Raw genomic sequence first — 18,208 nt, forward strand, 5'->3', positions numbered from 1 at the left:
TAGCGGGAGGGGAAGAATGAAGCTGGGGAAATCGGAGGGGTAGACGAACCATGAGAGACGATGGACTCTGAAAAACAAACAGGGTTCTAGAGGGGAGGGGGGTGGGAGGATGGGTTAGCCTGGTGGTGGGTATTGAGGAGGGCACATTCTGCATGGAGCACTGGGTGTTGTGCACAAACAATGAATCATGGAACAGTTCATCTAAAACTAATGTTGTAATGTATGGGGATTAACATAAGAATAAAAAAATAAATAAATAAATAAATAAAAATAAAAAATAAAACAAGTTTGGGAAATCAAATGTAGCTCCCATTTAATTTGCATACCAGATTTGGGAAAAGACTTAAATACTCCTCGATTAGTCCATAATCCAATTTTCCCCAATGTGCAGCCGGACATTTTAGAATCCACATCAGATATTGTTAACTGCCCATTCAATAGCTCTTCTCCCTTCTTTCTTGCTAGGAAAACCCTGATGTGATTAGATCAGCAATGTCCTCAGCCTCAATGGGTGAATCATACATTCATTCCATAAATATTTACAAAGTACATACCTCCTATATGCCAAGAACTCAAGACTCTAAAGATGTGAGTGGAAAAGCAATATCCTGTCCTTTTTAAGTTGCTATTCTAGTAGAGAAAGACAGATCAGAAACAATAAATATAATATCTAAGTAAATTATATGGTTTATTAGAAATTCAATGGCATTATGAGGAAAAAGTAGAGCTCAGTAAAGGGAATGGAAGTGCCTGGGTAGAGGTTGAGAGGCAGGTTTCAATATTAAATAGGGTGATCAGGACAAGCCTTCTTGAGAAGGTGAGATTTGAGTAAAGACTTGAAATAGGTGGAGCGAGCCATGCTGATGTCAAAGGGAAAAGCATTCTAGACACAGGGTTGTGTCTCACAGATATTTTACCTTCAAAGAGTTATTTTTCCCAAGAGGAAAAAAATAAACCTGAGTCAAAAGAGTTTTTCTCTTTTCTTCCTGCCAAGGTCATTCCCTTAAATGAAAAGGACAACTTTGTCCAGCCAAGAGGACAAAAATTAACTTAAAAAAAAAAAAGGAGGTCACCTGAAAAACCCTATTCCTTGGGTAAATTAGGTCAGATATCTTGATTCTGTGCCTAACACACAGAATATAGTCTCTTAAAAGATTTAATAACTCTTTCACACCAGGCTCAGTGCTATTGCCCTCACAGCCAATAAGCCCTTCAGGGAAAGTCAAAAACTCTAAGGTTTTCTTGCAAAAATAACTCTGCTCTTTACTGATTCCAAATACTCATGTCTCCCACCTCAGTGGTTCTCAAACTGTTAGACTCACCCCTTTCTATAGCAAATATTTTTCATTGCCCTTATACAGTCCTAAAATGAAATCCATACAAAATTGTAACCTACCTACACATACAACTTTTAAACAAAACCAAAAAATGCCCTGGCTATAACACAAAGGAGAAGCAGTCAATGCATCTACATGTGAAATCTATGGGAAGTTGACATCTACTAACAAATTAAGGTGTGTTGTATTGATGATCCAAATGCCAAAAGCAGCATGGCCATTGGGCAATGTGGTTTTCCAAAATGCGGAACAACTCTTGATAAAGTTTGAAACAAATCAAATATACTCTTCCTTCCATTTATAGTTGTTTTAGTTATGGAAAATTCAGCCTATTTTTAAACCAAGCAAAAGATAAGGTAATGTAAAATGTTATTAGGTTCTAGACTCATAATTATAAACAGGTTTTCACCTACCCAAGTGACGGGTGAGGCAATCAAAAGTTATGCAGAGGAATGAAACCCACAGGGAATATCATCCTCAATGGGGAGAAGCTGAGAGCCTTTCCCTTAAGATCAGGAACACAACAAGGATGCCCTCTCTTGCCACTATTGTTCAACATAGTACTAGAAGTCCTAGCAACAGCAATCAGATAACAGAAAGAAATAAAAGGTATTCAAATTGGCAAAGAAGTCAAACTCTCTCTCTTCGCAGATGACATGATACTTTATGTGGAAAATCCAAAAGGCTCCACCCCCAAATTACTAGAACTCATACAGCAGTTCAGTAATGTGGCAGGATACAAAATCAATGCACAGAAATCAGTTGCTTTCTTATACACTAACAATGCAACTGTAGAAAGAGAAATTAGAGAAACGATTCCATTTATAATAGCACCAAAAACTGTAAGATACCTCGGAATAAACCTAATCAAAGAGGTAAAATATCTATACTCTAGGAACTACAGAACACTCATGAAAGAAATTGAAGAAGACACAAAAAGATGGAAAAACATTCCATGCTCATGGATCGGAAGAATAAACATTGTTAAAATGTCTATGCTTCCCAGAGCAATCTATACCTTCAGTGCCATCCCGATCAAAATTCCAATGACTTTTTTCAAAGTGTTAGAACAAACAATCCTAAAATTTGTATGGAATCAGAAAAGACCCCTGAATCACCAAGAAAATGTTGAAAAAGAAAAACAAAGCTGGGGGCATCATATCGCCTGATTTCAAGCTATATTACAAAGCAGTCATCACCAAGACAGCATGGTACTGCCACAAAAACAGACAGATAGACCAATGGAATAGAATAGAGAGCCCAGATATGGACCCTCAACTCTATGGTCAAATAATCTTCGACAAAGCAGGAAAAAATATGCAATGGAAAAAAGACAGTCTCTTCAATAATGGTGCTGGGAAAATTAGACAGCTATATACAGAAGAATGAAACTCAACCATTCTCTAACACCATACACAAAGATAAACTCAAAATGGATGAAAGACCTCAATGTGAGACAGGAATCCATCAAAATCCTAGAGGAGAACATAGGCAGTAACCTCTTTGACATTGCCCACAGCAACTTCTTTCAAGATACATCTCCAAAGGCTAGTGAAACAAAAGCAAAAATGAACTTTTGGGACTTCATCAAGATAAAAAGCTTCTGCACAGCAATGGAAACAGTCAACTAAACAAAGAGGCAACCCACAGAATGGGAGAAGATATTCACAAATGGCATTACAGGTAAAGGGCTGATATCCAAGATCTATAAAGAACTTCTCAAACTCAACACCCAAAAAACAAATAATCAAGTCAAAAAATGGACAGAAGACATGAATAGACACTTCTCCAAAGAAGACACACAAGTGGCTTACAGACACATGAAAAAATGTTCATCATCATTAGCCATCAGGGAAATTCAAATCAAAACCACATTGAGATACCACCTTACACCAGTCAGAATGGCAAAAAATTGACAAGGCAAGAAACAACAAATGTTGGAGAGATTGTGGTGAAAGGGGAACACTCTTACACTGTTGGTGGGAATGCAAGTTGGTACAGCCACTTTGGAAAACTATGTGGAGGTTCCTCAAAAAATTAAAAATAGAGCTACCCTATGACCCAGCAATTGCACTACTGGGTATTTACCCCAAAGACACAGAGGTAGTGAAAAGAAGGGCCATATGCACTCCAATGTTCATAGCAGCAATGTCCGCAATAGCGGACAACCCTTTCTGTGGAAAGAGCTGAGATGCCCTTCAACAGATGAATGGATAAAGAAGATGTGGTCCATATACACAATGGAACATTACTCAGCCATCAGAAAGGATGAATACCCAACTTTTACATCAACATGGATGGGACTGGAGGAGATTATGGTAAGTGAAACAAGTTGTAAGAGAAAGTCAATTATCATATGGTTTCACTTATTTGTGGAACATAAGGAATAGCATGGAGGACATTAGGAGAAGGAAGGGAAAAATGAAGGGGGGGAAATCGGGGGATGGAGGGATGGGTTAGCCTGGTGATGGGTATTAAGGAGGGCACGTACTGCATGGAGCACTGGGTGTTATACGAAAACAATGAATCATGTATCACTACATCAAAAACTAATGATGTATTGTATGGCAACTAACATAATAAAATTAAATTAAATTTTTAAAAAAGTTATGCAGAACATCAAACAATTCTTCCTTGTGTAGGACTGTCCTACAAATTGCAACTTTCTAATATCCCTAGGCTTGGCCCACCAGCATCCTCTGAAACAACCAAAATACCCCTCAATTTTCCAAAATGCTCTCTAGGGGACAGTATCATTCCTATTGGTGATAAGGTATACTCTTCATGCACTTCAAAAAATAAGTACATTTCAATAGAAATCTCACTTTAAAGTTCAATTTCTCAGATTTAGGTTTGACATCAGAAGAATTGAAACATGTCTGAATTTTGGGGTCATACCTGGGTTTAAATCTTATTTCACCACTAATTACCTGGGTGACCTTGAGCAATCCCTTAACCTCTAAACAGAAACTTTTCTCCTATAAAAAGGAGAAAATGATGTCTTTACAGAAGAGCCACAAATATAACTCAACCCAACTCAGTAATGTCTTGATTGTCCATAAACTAATCTGGCATTTCTCCCAGGTTCCCACTTGCTGGTTAATGGGGAAAGAATTAACTATATGTCCAATGCAGTTTAAATTTAATCCAATCATAATTTCAACAATCTCTTTGGGCAGTGTTGAGAATCTCTAGGGGAAAAATATGTTGAAGCTCTCAACAGGGCCAGGTTCATAGGTCTGAGACCTGTGCAGTTGCATAGTCCTACTCTTAGAAGGACCCCACACCTGGTTTGATGCTCTGCTGTTGCAGCCTTAAAATTCTTAATTTTTGAACAAGGGGCTTGTATTTTTATTTTGCACTGGGCCCAGAAAATTATGTAGTCAATGCTGGCCCTCATCAGCTGCCTCCTTCCCGTTTCTCTCCCTGAGATGACATCTGGATATCTGAGAAGTAATATCATGATGGGTCTTTACAACCCTGAGAGAAGAGCCTCCTAGCCTCATGGGAGTCATTGGCATGCATTAGGAAGTTACTATTGATCTCAAGACAACAACCATTATTCACTGGGGGCCTCTTGCTTGGTCAGGACCAAGTAACACTTCTAACACCTCTGCATAGCTAAGCTTCACCCCTACTATGTTGGCTACAAACTGTGGAGTGACTACTCTGACCCTCACCCAGTCTACTGGCCTGTCTGTACACCTGCCTTGACAGGGCAGGGTGGGCAGATGGTGCCTTGGAAGGCCTACTGGCTCTAGTCACATCATCTACGAAACATGGAATTGGAAGCAGCATAGGAAAACAAAGCCAGAGGATCTCCTTCTGTCTGTGGTGCATAGCTAAGTTGTTATGGTCATACCCCCAAGCTGGTACAAGTGAACAGGACAAAAGTGAGCTTTCTACAGCCCCCAACTTGGAAATGGGCAATATCTTTCCTCTTTGTTATTATTATTCTCATTTCCCCCAAGCTATGGGGGAAAATTACAAGACACAAATCACTATCTTCTCTTTCTATTCCTTTTCTACAGTCTCCTTGGCCAAAAAATGTACATGTATGAGGGAGGGAGGTCTTTACTTTCCTAACATCATATCCTCCTACTTCTTGATGCTAATCTTGTGAAGCCTTAAGTGTGTATAAGGGTGTCCTCTGTATTCAGTGAATGGCCCTCTAAGATCTGGATCTTCTGGGCTCAGCTAGTGATGTGCTAAATGGGAAATAAAGTAATTAAGCAAACCCCCTATCTGCACAACCTGGCTAAGAGGTCAAGAGTTCACCTTCTCTTTCTCTACTATAGTAAACCTCATGGCTCTTCCATAGAACCTTTGCAATAAAACATGATGTAAGAAGGAAATTCAAATGTATCCATTTAACATTTGCAAAAACATTAAACCAAGAACATTTGTTTTGCAGGTCAGTTTCAAGTTTTGGTTTTTAGGTTCCTTCCCTTTCAACAACCCTACCTTTTTCTTTTGCAATTCTTGAGTTTATACAATATCCAAAGCAATCAGAAAGAGAGCCTGCACATGACTATTCAGGGATGGAATTAGCTCTGCTCTAAACCTCCTGCCTGGATCCCAGCTCTATACCTTTCCCTGAATAGCCCACTAGGCCGTTACACTCAGCAACTCCACAACTGAATCCAATCACCTTTTCCCAAAATTAACTTTCCTTCCTGACTTTTTTCTTTTTTCAGCAGTAGCAAATAAGGTTAAAACAGCAGCTTCCGACCTTTCCCGGTTCACAGCATCCTTAGTGTCTTGTTAATTTTTTCAGTGTCCCTAGACCAAAAGAAATACTTAATAGTTTCATTTCCTAAGGAGTCAGGTCCAAACAACTTTGTAAGTATGTGTGCCCTAGCAATTTGAATAATAATACACATATACTTTTACAAAAATATTTTATTTCATCCTTAAATAACTACATTTACTTAATAATGAGATCTCTGCACCTTCTGGGCACTGTACCACTTCTGCAATCTTGGAATCAAATTGGGCACCACCACCCTCACTCCCTGTTCTGCAGTAATTTTCATGTTGTACTTGTTTTTATCACTGCAACCACCAAAAACCCAGCCTTGCAAAGATACAACAGCACCAAAAGGAATGTATCATTATGATGTCAACACTGTGGCCTACGTCTAGCTCATCATTTGCATGATGTCCAACAGTCATGGAGTATAATTATATTTCCCTGGAAATTTTTTTGTTTGTTTGTTTTTTTTAAGATTTTTTTTTATTTATTTATTTGACAGAGAAAGACACAGCGAGAGAGGGAACACAAACGGGGAGTGGGAGAGGGAGAAGCAGACTCCCCGCCGAGCAGGGAGCCCGATGCGGGACTCGATCCCGGGACTCCAGGATCATGACCTGAGCCGAAGGCAGTCGCTTAACCAACTGAGCCACCCAGGCACCCTTCCCTGGAAATTTTTAAATGTCCCACAACACCCCCTGAGGTGTTCCAGAACACCTCAGCCAGTTTGGGAACTGCAGGGTTAGAATGATAGTTTGGAGCATGCTATGATAGACCACTGCAGTAATGACCCCACAACTCTTTGTACTCATGCACTAGAGCGAGTGTGACTTAGTCTGGCCAATGGGACATCAGTAAATGTAACAGAGGCAGAGTTTGAAAATTACCTGTGCTTTGGAATTTGCCCTCTCTTGCTGCTGGAAGCCCTTCTGCCACTGTATGACCCACCTGGGCTAGCCCCCCTTGGAGATAAAAGATCTATCTCATGGAGAGAGGCCCCAGTCATCTCAGCCATCCCAGATACTTGAGGAAAACCTAGACCACCCAGCTCTAGCCAAGCTGACTCAGACGAAAAGAGCTGCCCACTGAGCTATAGAATCATAAAACATAATGAAACTTTCTTTTTAAACCACTAGGTTTGGGGTGTTTTTTAGGTAGCCAAACTGACAGAATGTTAAAGAAATTGCACTTCATACTTTAGGTGATGGAAAACCAATAAAATAATCACTTTCTTAAGTTGAATAGAGGGGCGCCTGAGTGGCTCAGTCAGTTGAGCGTCCAAGTCTTGGTTTCAGCTCAAGTCATGATCTCAAGCCCCACCTCAGGCTCTGCACTCAGCAGGGAGTCTGAGATTCTTTCTCTCTCATTCTCTCACTCCCTCCTTCAGCTCATGTGTGCTCCAGTACACACGTGCACTCTCTCTCTCTCTCAAGGAAATAAATAAACCTTTCAAAAAATTAAGTTGAATAGAGTTAAAATGAATGAATATGATCATTCAATTGTCTCCTCAGAATTCTCTTACAAATAGCTTGTGATTTCCAGTCTTACAGCCTCAGGAGTAGAACCTGAAATTCATAAACATTTCAATTTTATTATAAACAAGATTAGAATATTGACTTCATTTGTTTGAACCACAGTTTCTACAATTATAATGTAAGTGATCATTAATCTATAAGGAAGCCTGTTTGTAAAGGAAAATGTGAATTTTAATTGGATTGTCAAAAAGGTGAATGGATATCTTGTAAAATACAAGAATGGCCCATTCAACCAAAGTTCTGATTACTGACCACTTTAACCACAGTGGCTGAAACCCAACAGCAAACCCAGAACCAAATGAAAATGGCCTCACAGCGGCAGAAATGTGTCTGTCACAAGATACTAAATCTTAATGCTAATCAGAGTCCTTACGAACCAAATGCTAATTCAGCATAGCAGGGTCTCAACCAGAGCACACAGACGATCGATGGAACAGTTTTCAGCAGGGGAAGTAGGCCAACCATCTAAAAAACACAGGCGTGACCTTAAAAGTACAACCAGGAGCGGCTCTTCAGGACTACACGGTTTAATGTAGTCAGAGAACATCACCATTCTACAGCACAATAAAATGTTTTTTTATAAGGATGAGACTGAGTCATCAAGAAAATGTTGAATGTTTATGAAAATAAATTGAAAGCCCTTCAGTAAGATTTCCATTAAAAATGATTTAAAAAAATAGTAGGGGCGCCTGGGTGGTTCAGTCATTAAGCGTCTGCCTTCGGCTCAGGTCATGATCCCGGGGTCCTGGGATCAAGCCCCACATCAGGCTCCCTGCTTGGCGGGAAGCCTGTTTCTCCCTCTCCCACTCCCCCTGCTTGTGTTCCCTCTCTTCGCTGTGTCTCTCTTTGTCAAATAAATAAATAAATCTTGAAAAAGAAAAATAATATAGGCTCTTAAAGGAGTAAATGTTAGCTATCTAGAAACTTCACTTATTTGGAAAATTCAATTCCCAGGAGCCATTACAAATGATGATTTTGGTATCTCCATAAATTATTAATTTATAATTTATAATTTATAATTTATAATTTATAATTCATAATTATTATCCACAGTTTTATTCTCGTGAGTAGGAGAATTCTCCCAACCCCCAACAGCACGAGGATGATTGAGGTACTGGTTCTCCTCAGACAACAGCTTCAGCTTCCTGAGCAGGAGACAGAATAGGCAGCAGAGGAACAAGATGACACTATTGCCTCATTTGGGCCCACAGGTGAGCCCCTTTTTGACCAGGTGAGGCTCTGCCGAGAAGGCAGGAGGGTGAAGCCAGTAGCCACAGATAACCAGCGGCCAGGCATCCTGTGAGGGGTGTCTTTGTAACAAAGGGGTCCAGCTGGGAAAAGCCGACCCAATTCCAGATTTCCTGCTCACCCCATCAGGGAAACTCCCCGTGAAACAAAAGAAGAAGGGAAAGCACACACCAGCCACCATAAACACGGAAAACACAGCCATAAGTACAGCCTATACAGAGGCAAAAATGCAATTAATCTATTTGTATGTAGTTACAGAAGCTTTAGAAAATATAGGGGAGGAAAGAGAGAGAGGAAAAGAGCTGTCTACATACGTATATAATAAATGTGTTCATATGCAAAATGCTATATTAGAATCTTCTTCATTTATCGGTATATACATCAACAGAATCATTTTGAATTGCTGCATCATTTTCAACTTTACAGCCATATCCTTTTAATCAACCCCAAGTTTTGGATATCCAAATTCTATTTTGTTTCTTCTTATTTCTTGGGGGTGTCAGGAAGCCCTGGTTCAATACTAACTGATCACTAGAGAGGAGTCAGACAGATAGAAATCAAAATATCAGCCTTATTTTTTATATATTTATAAAAGTTGGATGGAGGACATGCATCAGTGGTGCAGCCCAATGAGATTCCTAACACAGTATCTGGAGTTCAAGAGTTTCCTAGACAGGCACAGGTAGAGCTGGAAAACTTCCCCGGTGTGGGGAGGCCTTTCCCATAAAAGCTGCATTTGGCAGAGAGCCAATGAGGACAGGTTTTCTGCAGGCAGAGTGATCCGAAGTGCCAGAACAGAGGCAGCAGAACCCTGAGCACAACCAAGCAAGTTGCTCCTCTTCCCCTGGGGAGGAGCATACAGTGGATTCCAGAAGGATTCCAGAAATGTCTGTCCCTCCACACAGAAACCAGGCAAAAGCAGGTTACCCACCCAATGCCATTTCAAAAACAAAGCTGCAACAAATATGCTTAAAGGTATACCATTCTGCATTTGTCCTATTATTTTCCTAGAACAAATTCCCACAAGTGGGATTCCCAAGTCAAAGCTAAAAGCATTTTTAAAGCCTTTCACAGACACTATCAAATTGCAGAGACTACAAATCTACACTCCCAACAGCAATGAATGAAAATACCCACTTCTTCACACCTTTTGCTATTGAAATAGATTAAAATGGTATCTCATTATTGTGTTGGTTTGCATTTTGTTACTAGTAAGGCTAAAATTTTTCCATATATTTATTGGCCACTTTAATTTTTTTCTTTTCTGACTCCTTTGATATGCGCTTTGCCCATTTCTTTAGTGAGATTTTCATATTTTTATTCATTTGTAAGATGCAAAAATATTTAAGCAAGTCACTCTTTTTAATCTTACAATTGTGATGCATTGGATAGCAGTTAGAGTCATAAGTTTAACAAAGCATGATACTGATGTTGAGAGTGATCATTTCCATATTTATTCAAACTTTTCCTCATGTCAAATCAAGAACCTATTTGAAGAAAGGACAGGTTTTTGGAAAAGGTCAACACCTACAGCCCACAGAAGTGCTTAGATTTAATATCCTCTGATATTTAGTCCATGCACTGACATTTTTATTTCAAACTTTAAGAAACCTAGTAATTATTGATCCAGAAATTTAAAAATTAAAAAAAAATTAACAGATGTACTTTATTTCAAGCATATTCAGTACATGGAAGTTTGAAATTTTAAAGAAAAAAAACCCTCAGAGTGTTACTTATTCTCTTTATTAAAAGATTGCCATCAGAAACATCAGGTATAAACTACTGGCTAAGGCAAGGTCCACTGTTAAAATGATTGAACTTGGGACAGCTGGGTGGCTCAGTTAAGCATCTGACTTCGGCTCAGGCCATGATCTCAGGGTCCTAGAATCAAGCCCCTGCCTCTGGCTCTGTGCTCAGCAGGGAATCTGCTTGTCCCTCTCCCTCTGCCCCTCCCTCTGCTTGTGCTCTCGTGCTAATAAATAAAATCTTTAAAAAAAAAAAAAATGGGGGCGCCTGGGTGGCTCAGTTGGTTAAGCGACTGCCTTCGGCTCAGGTCATGATCCTGGAGTTCCGGGATCGAGTCCCGCATCGGGCTCCCTGCTCAGCAGGGAGTCTGCTTCTCCCTCTGACCCTCCCCCCTTTCATGCTCTATCTCATTCTCTCTCTCAAATAAATAAATAAAATCTTTAAAAAAAATAAAAAAATGATCGAGGGGCACCTGAGTGGCTCAGTAGTTTAAGCATCTGCCTTTAGCTCCAGTCATGATCCCAGGGTCCTGGGATCAAGTTCCACATCAGGCCCCCTGCCCAGCAGGGAATCTGCTTCTCCCTCTACCCCTCCCCCCTGCTCATGATCTCACTCTCTCTCTCATGCTCTCTCTCTCTCAAATAAATAAAATCTTAAAAAAAAAAAAAAAAGATTGAACTCATACAGACATTTCAGAATTAACAGGTAGTTCCCAGGATTTTGGTCCATAATTTCCCAAGGATAGCTACTTTATGTTTTTTGATAATACAATTAACCACTGACAAACAGAATACTCTTTAAAGAACTTTTAATGCATTATTCAATAATATTTTTGTTATTTAAATTCCAGTTAGGGGGCACCTGGGAGGCTTAGTCGGTTAAGGTTAAACATCGGACTCTTGATTTCACTCAGGTCATGATCAAAGGTCATGGGATCAAGTCCCACCTAGGGCTCTGCACTCAGCCACTCAGCATGGAGTCTGCTTATCCCTCTCCCTCTGCTCCTCCCTCTGTTCCTCACCCCCTCCCACCCGTTCATCCTCACCCATATGCTCTCTCTCTCTAAAATAAATTTTTTTAAATTCCATTTAACATACATTGTATATTAATTTCAGGTGTGCAATATAGTGATTTGGCACATCCATACTTCACCCAGTGTTCATCACAAGTGCACTCCTTAATCCCCATCACCTATTTCACCCATCCCCCACCCACCTCCCCTCTGAAAACCATCAGTTTGTTCTCTATAGTTAAGAGTCTGTTTTTGGGGGGCGCCTGGGTGGCTCAGTCGTTAAGCGTCTGCCTTCGGCTCAAGTCATAATCCCAGGGTCCTGGGATCGAGCCCCGCATTGGGCTCCCTGCTCAGCGGGAAGCCTGCTTCTCCCTCTCCCACTCCCCCTGCTTGTGTTCCCTCTCTCGCTGTGTCTCTCTCTCTCTCAAATAAATAAAATCTTTAAAAAAAAAAAGTCTGTTTTTTGGTTTGCCTCGCTCTTTTTTCCCCCTTTGCTCAATTGTTTTGTTTCTTAAACTCCACATATAAGTGAAATCATGTGGTATTTGTCTTTCTCTGGCTGACTTATTTCACTTAACATAATGCTCTCTAGCTCCATCCATGTTGTTGCAAGTGGCAAGATTTCATTCTTTTTATGGCTGAGTAATATTCCATTGTATATATACACCACTTCTTTATTCATTCATTAATCAATGGACACTTGGGCTGTCGCCATAATTTGGCTATGGTAGATAATGCTACTAAAAACATCAGGGTGAATGTATCTCTTTGAAATAGTATTTTTGTATTCTTTGAGTAAATAACCAGTAGTGTGATTGCTGGATCATAGGGTAGTTCTATTTTTAACTTTTTGAGGAAACTTAATACTGTTTTCCACAAGTGACTGCACCAGTTTGCATTCCCATCAACAGTGCAAGAGGGTTCCCCTTTCTCCACATCCTCGCCAATACCTGTTATTTCTTGTGTTGTTGATTTTAGCCATTCTGACAGGTATGAGGTGATATCCCATTGTAGTTTTGATTTGTATTTCCCAGATGATCAGTGATGTTGAGCATATTTTCATGTGTCTGTTGGCCATCTAGATGCCCGCTTTGGAGAAATGTCTGCTCTTCTGCCCATTTTTTAATTGGATTTTCATTTTTGGGTGTTGAGTTTTGTAAGTTCTTTATAGATTCTGGATACTAACCCTTGATCTGATATCATTTGCAAGTATCTTCTCCCATTCCATAGGTTGCCTTTTAGTTTTGTTGATTGTTTCCTTCACTGTGCAAAAGCTTTTTATTTTTATGAAGTCCCAATAGTTTATTTTTGCTTTTTTTCCCCTTGCCTCAGGAGACATATCTAGAAAGAAGTTGCTACAGCTGATGTCAAAGTGGTTACTGCCTGTGTTCTCTAGGATTTTTATGGTTTCACTTCTCACGTTTAGGTCTGAATTGAATTTTTGTGTATAAGAAAGTGGTCCAGTTTCATTCTTTTGCATGTTGCTGTCCAGTTTTCCCAACACCATTTGTTGAGGAGGCTATCTTTTTCCCATTGGATACTCTTTCCTGCTCTGTTGAAGATTAATTGACCATATAGTTGTGGGTTTCAATATCTGTAAGAGGTCTTAAAGTAATGGATGTTGAGCAAATAGTAGTAAACAATGCCTTAACCAAAAAATGTCCTTATTCATTCTTTCCGTTAAGAAAATTTCCATTCTTAAAAATGAAACAAGACAAAGCAGAGAGGGAGACAAACCATAAGAGACTCTTAATCATAGGAAACAAACTGAGGGTTGCTGGATGGGAGGGGGGTGGAGGGATGCAGTAACATTGGGGAGGGTATGTGTTATAATGAGCACTGGGTATTATGTAAGACTGATGAATCACAGACCTGTACCCCTGAAGCAAATAATGCATTACATGTTAATTAATTGAATTAAAATTTAAAAAAGAAAATTTCCATTTTTTTAATTTCTATTCTTAACAGCAACGTACATACTTTGAAATCTACCAAATCACTAACCTTCAGAATTCTAAAATTCTTGCTATTATGCACTGTCCCAAAATATTCCATCATCTTTGTATCTCTCCATAGAGTAAAACAATACCTGTTAGAGCCCTCATCATTCAACATTAATTCAATAAACATTTTTGAGAACTTGCTGACAAAGATTCTTAAAAACTTAGTGCTATATTAGGAACTAAGGATACAAGGACAGGTAAAACAGTTCCTACCCTCAAGCAAAACATGGTCTAGAGTTTATAGTCTATCAGGGAAGAGTGTCTATAGTGTATAGCAGGGGAGAGAGAAAAAGAGAATCCACTGTGGTATAATCAAGCACTGACGCTGACACAGCCCAAGGGAACCGTCACTAACTGAGGCTGAGGCAATCCGAGGCAGCTGCCAGGAGGGAGTTGATGAGTCAATGAGTCCTGTAGAATTGAGGAGGTTCTAGCCAGGGGAAGAGAAAAAGGGTGATTCAGGTATGTGTAAAGGTACAGAGGCAGGATGGGGCACAACGAGAAGAACTAGTATGGGAGTTCAGTGCAGATCAAACATAGAGTTGGGGTGGGCACTGGCAATGGTGAGAGACTGCACTATAGAAGGAATATATCTTTACTCAATGAATGCTGACAAAAGTTGATGAGGAAAGGACTAGTCTCACCCTCCTCCCCCATTTTACAATTAAAGAAACAGAAGCCCAGTTAAGATTAAGTGACTTGCCCAAGGTCATATATTGTAGAAGTGGATAAGATAAAATTCCAACTTAGAAATTCTGATTCCAGAGCCTATGCTCATCTGCTAATCATGAATGGATTGTATGCTATGCTAAGGAATTTGAATTTTACCCTGAAGGTCATGGGAGGCCAACAATTTTAGGCAGGAGAATGATACGGTCCATTTTGCCTTTTAAAAGGATGACCCAGAGGCACCTGGGTGGCTCAGTCGTTAAGCATTTGCCTTTGGCTCAGGTCATAGTCCCAGGGTCCTGGGATCAAGCCCCACATCGGGCTCCCTGCTCAGCAGGAAGCCTGCTTCTCCCTCTCCCACTCCCCCTGCTCGTGTTCCCTCTCTCACTGTCTCTCTCTCTGTCAAATAAATAAATAAAATCTTTAAAAAAATAAAAATAGAAAAAATAAATGAAAGGATGACCCAAGTTACTGAAGGAAGCGGGGCTAGACCTGAGATGGAACTATGTACAGTTCTGCATGTTGTTCCCTGAACAACTCTAGGGAGGGCCATTAAGCCTGGTCTATGAATGGCACCTGTGAAGTTGTGCAGTGCAACAACCTACATGACCGTATTTGATGTAATCACAAGTTAGGAGGCTACTACAGTAATCCAGACATAAAATGTATGAGTGATTAAACTAAAAAGAGCAATGGCAGAAAAGGGAATGGTTTATAATGCAGAAATAATGATGCAGAATCAAGAGGAGTTAGTGGCTGGTTGGATGAAGATGGTGACACAGAGAGAAAAAGCAAATGGTTTTATTCTATCTCAGTCTAAGTTGGAACTACATTTTTTCACCTTCTTCCCTGTTTGGTTCTGGGTTAGAAACTTGCACATGATTTGGAAAGTGAAATGAAGCAGCAGACTTTATGCTCTAAAGGTCATCACGGTTAGAGGTGAGGAGAAAGAGATGCAGAGAAGCAAGTAGGTGCCAATTTGTATTTGTTCTTCCCACTCTGCACCCTCCTCTGCCTCCAGATCCAGCTGTTCTTCCCATCTGCCTGCCCTGCTGACCAACAGCAACCCATGACCAGATACCCAACTGCAAACTCAGAGGTAACCACAAGGACCAGATCACAGCCCTGCACAGACCTCCATGGTCCTCTTTACGGACCCTTAATAAGATACCCCTCAAGCTCTGTCCACCAGGCCAGGGCTTCAGGAGGACTGCCTAGTGACCTCCCTGCTCCACCACCTCTCCTGTCCTCTCCTCCCTCCCCACCTACTTCTCCAGCTTCAGTTCCTGATCCCAGCAGGCTTTTTCATAGCAATTGAATAGATCAGTCTGAAATTCATATAGAGCTGCAAAGAACATATAAGAGTCAAAAGAGCTTTGGAAAATAAAAAAGTCGGGGGATGTCAAGACTTATTATAAAGGAATCTATCACAGAGCTGTAAAGATGGACACCTTAATTACACAGTGACAAAACCTGTGGTAAACTTGCCTTGGATAACTTGGAAAGCAGACCACATGCCCACTGAGACTGTAACTCTGGGGGATGTGGTTGGCAGGAGAATAACTGTGGGCTCACTTTTCTTTGTATGTCAAGCAAAGTATTATAAGAAATGAGCTCAGGGGCGCCTAGCTGGCTCAGTTGGTTAAGCGACTGCCTTTGGCTCAGGTCATGATCCTGGAGTCCCGGGATCGAGTCCTGCATCGGGCTCCCTGCTCGGCAGGGAGTCTGCTTCTCCCTCTGACCCTCCTCCCTCTCGTGCTGTCTCTCATTCTCGCTCTCAAATAAATAAAATCTTTAAAAAAAAAAAAAAAAGAAATGAGCTCAGGAAATAATTGGCCAGTTTGCAAGCAGCAATTGAGTGTCCAGAAATCAGGGATCTGACTAGGAAGGCTATATGAAAACTATTAGAGCCCAAATTTTCAGACAATTTTGAAAAAAAATTTGAACACAAAAGCCCACTGAAACCTAGCTTTGCTGCTTTCACTGGGGCTAACAAAGTTAGTTGTGGTGGGGTTTGGGTGTGAGGGCCCTGACTGAAGACGTAGGACTGTCTCCCACTGTCCCTGACACCACTGCGAGACTTCCATCCACTCATCATTAGAGGAAACACAGTCCTGATGCAAAGGAACATGGATCAGAATACAAGTATTCAAGGGCCATGCCACCCTCTAGGAAGTGTGGACAATGCAGCAGTAGCAGCAACCTTCCAAAGTGCTCCTGCATCAAGACGGAGAAGGGCCTTGCCTTCATCTCTGAGAGGTTCCCATCCAGATGAACTCCATGCCTAAAGGATGTGCAGAAAATCCAAGCCCCAGGAATATATGTAATTCTCTTGGAACTGGGCTTCTAACAACTTTAATGTATGCCAACAAAAGCACTGTAAATAGGGCTTTTTCTAAGAAAAAGTGCCCAAAGATTCACTACACTTGGTTACTAGTATTCTTGGCTGGATCTTCTTCTGCTCTCTTTCATTTTCAGTCACTTTATTACAATTTAATCTTTGTAAAATCCTATTTTGGGTCATTCAAGCTTCTGGGAAGTACTTTGGATTATTGGGAATACAGTCTTCCTTCTTAAAGTCTTTTTCATAGCCTTGAAATGCCTTGTTTTATTGGTACCTTCTTTCATTATGCCTTCTAAATCCAAGGATTACTGGTATGCATTCTTAGAAGAATTGTGTCAGTATAAATTAATTTTGTTCCCATATCTGTTTGGTTCCATTACCTTATTAACAACAGGGAGTTTGGTAATATAACTAGAATCTTGGGATGTTACTAGCTTTATTCTACTTCATTTTAAAGTTTTTGTTTGTTTGTTTGTTTGTTTTTTGGAAATATGAGGACTTTCAGACAGGTTCTGTGAATATTTTTTACATGACCAAGCCACAAAGTTACTCGTTCAGATGTTATCTGACCAATATGTCAAGCACAATTTCCTAAGATTATTTTTGCCATCTGTCAGCATATATTTCCCAAAGAATGCATTACCTCATGGTTTCATTAAGAGAATAGTCAGAACTATGATTTCAAACCACATAACCAAATGGAAAGATGGGGCTACTTCATCACACCTTCAAATATACTTAAGTCCTATGAACTATTAAGATCACAAAATAGTAATTGCATTTGGTTACAATGACTATTACTAAAGTCATTGGGATAGATTTCTTTGCTAAAAATTAGAAAAATATTTCCAGCAGTGCCTAGGGTGGCTCAGTTAAGCGTCTTTTTGTTTTTTGTTTTTTTAATCTATTTGACAGAGATATGGTGAGAGCAGGAACACAAACAGGGGGAGTGGGAGAGGGAAAGGCAGGCTTCCCAGTGAGCAGGGAACCCAATGCGGGGCTCAATCCCAGGACCCTGGGACCATGACCTGAGCCAAAGGCAGACGCTTAACGACTGAGCCACCCAGGCGCCCCTAAGTGTCTGATTCTTGATTTTGACTCAGGTCATGATCTCAGGGTCATGAGATGGAGCCCTGTGTCTGGCTCCGCATTCAGTGGGAAGTCTGCTTGAGATTCTCTCTTCCTCTCCCTTTGCCCCTCCCCATCACACACTCTAAAATAAATAAATCTTTAAAAAAAAAAAAAGTTTCCAAACATTTTTGGAGAATAAGAGTAAGATTTAAGTATTTCATTTTTATAAAAGGTTTTATTTGTCAGAGAGAGAGTACAAGCAGGGGGAGTGGCAGGCAGAGGGAGAAGCAGGCTCCCCGCTGAGCGAAGGCAGATGCTTAACCGACTGAGCCATACAGGCGTCCCAAGTATTTCATTTTTTTAATTCAAATGAGTGAAAGAACACTGTTTTTAAAAACATGTAAATATTCAACCTAATATCTATGTCAACATTTATTCTATTCTAGTTACTTGACATATGATTGTAGTATAAAACTAAGTGTATTTTCTT

General features: G+C 40.3%; 1 pseudogene; it reads left to right on the forward strand.

Annotated features, from left to right (window-relative positions):
- Nucleotides 1-16,574: 16,574 nt before the first annotated feature.
- Nucleotides 16,575-17,406, forward strand: LOC118018947 (annotated as a pseudogene).
- Nucleotides 17,407-18,208: the final 802 nt, after the last annotated feature.

This window comes from Mirounga leonina, unplaced genomic scaffold (genome assembly GCF_011800145.1).
Source record: "Mirounga leonina isolate KUSES-001 unplaced genomic scaffold, KU_Mleo_1.0 Mir_173, whole genome shotgun sequence".
Classification (NCBI taxonomy): Eukaryota; Metazoa; Chordata; class Mammalia; order Carnivora; family Phocidae; genus Mirounga; species Mirounga leonina.